The sequence below is a fragment of the Lepus europaeus genome, chromosome 2 (genome assembly GCF_033115175.1).
Source record: "Lepus europaeus isolate LE1 chromosome 2, mLepTim1.pri, whole genome shotgun sequence".
Taxonomy (NCBI): Eukaryota; Metazoa; Chordata; class Mammalia; order Lagomorpha; family Leporidae; genus Lepus; species Lepus europaeus.
The window spans coordinates 57,654,000-57,660,264 of NC_084828.1; the positions used below are offsets into that span (position 1 = coordinate 57,654,000).

At 34.4% G+C, this 6,265-nt stretch overlaps 1 pseudogene; it reads right to left on the minus strand.

The window, feature by feature from the left end:
• Positions 1–1,505: 1,505 nt before the first annotated feature.
• LOC133750915 (poly(A) RNA polymerase GLD2-like) lies at positions 1,506–5,944 on the minus strand (annotated as a pseudogene).
• Positions 5,945–6,265: the final 321 nt, after the last annotated feature.

Here is a 6,265-nt window from a genome sequence, read left to right on the forward strand (position 1 = left end):
GGTCATCAACATCTTTTAGAAGTGTAGAAAGGTTGCTTTTGAGGAGGCTGCCTACACTTTTCTTAAATCTTGATGTATAAGCTTTCTTGTATATACAAACGGAGAAAAACTCCCTTGGTATTTGAAAATTTGCTTGTAGGTACTCTGTGGCTTAATGATTCTTCATTTTTAGTTTTATTCTCCTGACTTCAGTGTTGCTGAGGTTTCTGTATTTACCTAAGAAAGTACATGTGTATGCCTATGTATGTACATTGGAAGTTTGTAGTAATTGACATTACTACAAATTGTGTATGTGACATTTTATTTTTGATTTAATAGAGTTGATAATAACCTCATGTAAACAGTATCCTGATGTATTTGTTGATTTTTATATTTCCTCTATTGCTCAATCAAGTTCCAACATTGTCTTTGGACTCAGGTTCTTTCTTTCTTCTTCTCTTTAATTCAGTCTTCTCATGCCATCAGTTTCTGGTAATCCCATTTATTACTGTCCTCTCCTGATACATATTCTTTGCAGCAAGATTCTTAACTCTACAATTAGAAGGGTATGGTGATTTATAACTTGGCTGTCTCTTAATTCAGCTGACTACAGAAATATCTAATCAAATCACTTGGATTTTTTTTTGTTGGAATTAAAAAGAAAATTCATGTACAACATGATGTATACTTTTAATCATTTAGAACCATGTATTTTCACAGATAGAGCACAATCATAAAAATCAACCTCAAGACTAAGAAATGCATCACTACCAGCATCCTAGTATCCCACTTTGCGATATCTGGTCTCTATTCTTGAAATAAAATTATGTACCTTGTCCTCTAACAACATAGTATTACATAAACATAAACAATTCAAATACTGATAAATGCAAATATGTCATTAGACAACAAGTGCTTTATATATGTATATATGTAATGTAATAAAAATATTAAGTGTTTTCTATATAGCTTATATGTTATTATATGCAATATTATATATATTTATAATATATAATCCATAATTACAAGTAAATACTTAGAGCAACTGTCCAGTATTTCATGACTGCAGAGATTTACTGACTTAAAAGATTCCTTTTGCTTCAAGTAACTGAGTGACTGACTTTTCACTTCACAGACAACAAACTATCTATTCGAGGTTATATTTCAGCACTCATCAATTATACCTTCTCCAAATTTCCACACTTCATGTAAGTAGTAGCATGTGGTACAATGAATTGAAGTTATATCAAAGACCTTTACTTGTTCAGGTAATTTCCCAAAATATATTTTATCTGGTTTCCTAATAATTAAGGTAAACATATTCAAAAATGTATTTTTAAATCAAAAAGTTTCACTAGGAAATGTCATAATAAAATATGAAATCTTTATATAAATATGTACTTTGAAAAATAAATCATGAAAACCAAAAGAACAATCAGAAATAAATCATGATGGAGGTAAACATAATGCAAATGACACAGCTACTGTTCTTTATTTTTCCAAGGTGACACCAAGAATGGGACTGGCTATCTTTTCAGGATGGCAGTTCTCAGGGAGACTATGCTGTTCAAGTCTCTCTTGTTTTTCAATCCATGCCATGACTTTAAAAACTGATCCTTGATCATGTCAAACTTGTGCTTTTCTTGCACATCTCTGGCTCTATTTGTTCCATCAAAAGTTTCTTCCACACAGATGAACTTATTTCTCCACTCGTTGCCATCAGGCCTCTGGATTTGACTGTTCCAGTCAAATTCTGTAGCATAATATTTAAGAAAGCCTAGTAAGAGGTCTTCAAGAATTGATTCATTCTTTGAGAGGTAAGGAGGAACATTACATGGAGCTTGATGAACAAGATGCAGTTGGATAGCAGGACTAAAAGATTCTGGGTAAATTTTTTGGAGGAATGGAAGGTTGGATTAGGCAAGGTCTGTAAATAGTGCAAAACCATCAACAAGACTATAGCTGTTTAAAGTACCATGACTGGTTTCATTTATATCATGGTGACTGGCCCACTTCTTAACACCAGAACTAATGGATGAACTCAAATTCAAAGTATGCATAAGTTCTGAGAAGTAATGTGTTTCTTATTACAGTAATATTTACATTCAAATTAAACTCCACACAACTGACTTCATCCCTGAACTCCACAACTGGCACTTTTGCACAAATCAGCTGGGGTCTTTCAATGTAGCCAGAGAGTGTGGAACAGAAGTGTTTATGGACTAAGGTGAGTATGTGCCAGTACTTCAGTCTTCTGATTTACTGGTTCCTCTTTAACAACTAGGCATAAGTCACCATCACTGGTCCAAGTAGCAAATCCATTTAAAGAGGATCCAACCAAAAAGTCTGCTTTGTGGAAATAACAGCTGGATTTCTCTCTGCAGCTGTGATCAACATCATTCTTTCTTCTTTAAATCATTTATTTGCTGTGGACATGTTTCAAGTAACTCCAGTATCTGCTAACTCAACTTCACTTCTTCAGCACTTTTTCAGACATGGGCAGGGCTCCCAATGTTCCTCTTCAGTTCCCGGGTATGGGACTGGGGCAAGACATGATGACGGAGGGAGAGCAAGTGGCCCACGGGTTCCTCAAAAGCTTGGAGGACAAAGGAGGCCCCAAGATCCATGATCCAGCCCCATTCCCACGCTCAACAAAACACCGCACCTTCAAAAAGTTCCCATGCCCCACCACCAGACAGGGCCTATGCCCTATACCAAGGCATCCTCTCTGCAGCCCCCAAATCCCAGGTATCTGGGAGAAGGGGCTATGCTGGGCGCCCAGGCACTCTCCACCACTGGAGCAATGTGGGAGCTGTCACCCAATCAGTAATGTATCTTTTGTTTTAATTTTCTGAAGAATCTCCATACTTCATTGCATAATGATTATACAAGTTTACATTCCCACCAATAGAGTATTAGGGTACCTTTTTATCACATCCTCACCAGAGTTTATTTTTTGATTTTTGTATGCTAGCCATTCTAACTGGAGTGATTATTTATTGTCTTTTTTCTTTGCATTTTCCTGATGGCTATTGATCCTGAGCATTTTCTCCTATGTCATTAGCATTTCATCTTTTGAGAAAACAACTGTTCATATTCTTTGCTCATTTCTTAATCAAATTGTTTGTTTTCTTGTTATGGAGTTTCTTGAGCTCCTTATGCAATCCTATATCAGATGCATAGTTTTCAAATATTTTCTCCCGTTCTATCAGTAACCTCTTTATAGATTGTTTCTTTTGCTGTGCAGAAACTTCTTAATTTGATGTAATGCAATTTGTTTATCTTTGCTTTCATTGCCAATGTTTTTTCTTGTCCAAGAAGTTTTTGCCCAAGCCAATGTCTTGCAGCATTTCTGCTTTGTTTTCCACTAGCAATTTGAAAGTTTAGATACTTTATCCATTACAAATTGTTTTCATAGTGTGAAAGGTAGAAGTCTTGTTTCAAATTTCTACATGTGGAAATGTGATTTTCCCAGCACCATTTGTTGAATAGAGTGATCTTTCTTCAGGGACTGACTTTAGCTCCTTCATCAAAGATTAGTTGGTTATAGATGTATACATTAACCTCTCGAGTATTTATTCTATTCCATTTGGTCTACCTATCTATTTTTGTGCCAGTACCAGGCTGTTTTAATTATAACTGCCCTGTAGTATGGCTTGAAGTCTTGTATTGTGATGTCTCCTGCTTTGTTTTCACTGTTTCAGATTGCTTTAGGTATTTGGGTTCTCTTATGTATTGATATGCATTTTAGGATTGGTTTTGCTAGATCTGTGAAGAATGTAATTGTTATTTTCATTATAATTGCATTGAATTTGTCAACTGCTTTAGGTAGAATGGACAGTTTGATGATAGTGATTATTTCAATCCATGGACATGGAAGATTTTCCAATTTTGGTATCTTCTTTTTTATGAATGTTTTGTAATTTTCATTGTAGAGATTTTTCATGTCACTGGTTAAATTTATCCTAAGATATTTAAGATTTTGGGGCAATTTTGAATAGAAATGATCTTACAAGTTTTTTTTTTCTCAGCCAGAACATTGTTGGTATGTAAAGGTGCTATTGATTTTTGTGTTGATGTATATCCTGCAACTTTACAGGATTCTCTTAGGGATTCAAATAATTTCTTAGTGGAGGCTTCATTTCCCCTATATAAAGGCTCATGCAGCCTGGAGTCAGAAATAGTTTGACTTCCTATATTCCAATTTACATCAGTTTGGTTTATTTTTCTTGCCAAATGATCCTGGGTATAACTTTCCATAGTATATTATATACTAATGGAGAGGATGGGCATCTATTTCTGGTTTTGGATCTTAGTTTCAATAATTCTATCATTTCTCCATTCAGTATTTTGCTGACTATGGGTTTGACTGTGTTGATCCATGTTCCTTCTATACCCAACTTTTAAAGTTTTTTTTCTTATATAATATATGATTGTTTTAATTTACCAAAAGATTTCTCTGTATCTACTAAAATAACTATATGGTTGTTTTTAAATATTTATTTATTTATTTGAAAGTCGAAGTTACAAAAAGATAGGGAGAGATGGACAAATATCTTCCATCCACTGAATCACGCCCCAGATGACCACAATGGCCAGGGCTGAGCTAGGACAAAGCCAGGAGTCAGGAGCTTCATCCAGGTTTCTTGTAGCCCTGCACCCATCTGGGAGTCCTGGATAAAGCTCCTGGCTCCTGGCTTCAAAGTGCCCAGCTCTGGTTATTGTGGCCATTTTGGGGAGTGAACCAGCAGATAAATGACCTCTCTCTCTCTCTCTTTCTCTGTCTTTCCAGATCTCTGTAACTCTGACTTTCAAATGAATAATAAATCTTAAAAAAAGTTTAAAAGTTAAAAAAAGACTCTAGTGAGAATATACACAATGGATATAAACTTCACTTATATATAGTAATTTTAAAGCAATTACAAATCATTAAAACTATAGTAGTATAGCATTCTTAACTACTGGTTTGACAAAGATATAAAGCAACGTTTTACAAAACTGTTTTTGTAGCAAAACTGACACACACAGGAATTTCTTCTTTTGTCTTTCTGCTTCTGGTTAATTACATCCAATATGATGTCTTCCAGTTGCATCCATTTATTTCAAATGATATAATTTCATTCTTTTTTTATAGCTGAATAAATATCTCATGGTATATATATGTATGTGTATATATATATATATATATATATATATATATATATCACATTTTCTTTACCCATTCATCTGACAATGGACACCTTAGATGATTCCAAATTTGGCTATTGTGAACAGTGCTGCTATAAAAATGGTGGTGCCAATATCTCTTTGATTCAATGTGCTCAAGACTTTTGTGTATAAACCCAGTAGTGGGATTGTTGGATCATATATTAAATCTATTTTTAGTTTTTAAAAAAAGTCCATACTGTTTTTGTACTAATTTACATGCCTACCAGCAGTATGTAAGTGTTCTCCTTTTTCCACATTTTCACACACATTTTTACTCTCTGTGTTTTGGGTTTTAGCGATTATGACAGGAGTGAGGTGATATCTCATTCTGGTTTTAATTTAGATTTACTATCTGTGTAGTGATGCTGAGCAGTTTTTTCCATGTATTTTTTGGCTATTCATATTTCTTCTTTGGAGAACTGTGTATTGAAGTTCGTTGCCCATTTCGTAACTGGGCTTTTTATTGTTGACTATTTTATGTTGCTGATATATTCTGCATATAATTCCTTTGTTGAGTCTGTAGCTTGCAAAAAATTTCTCCCATTCTGTTGGGTGTCTCTTAACTCTATTGATTGTTTGCTGTGCAGAAGCTTCTTTGTTTCATATAATCCCAATCGATTAGTTTTGCTTTTATTGCTGGTGCTTTGAAGTTTTTGTACAAGAAGTCATCACCTATATCAATGTCTTGGAGTATTTCTCCTACCTTTTTCTCCAGAGACTTCATAGTCTCAAGACTTAATTTAGGTTTGTGATCCATGTTGAGTTTGTTTTTCTATGTGATGAGAAGTATGGATATAATTTCATTCCTCTATATGTATTAATCCAGTATTGATAGCACCATTTGTTTAAGAGATTATCCTTATTCCACTGTATGTTCTGAGCACTTCTGCCAAAAATCAGTTGGCTGCACGTATGCAAGTTTTGTGGTCTCTGTTCCGTTCCACTGATTGATGTATCAGTTTTTATGTCATTACCATGTTGCTTTAATTTCTATAGCTTTGTAGTATGCTCTGTAGTCAGGTATTGTGATGCCTCCAGCTTAATTTTTCTTGCTCAGAATTGTCTTGATTATTCTGCA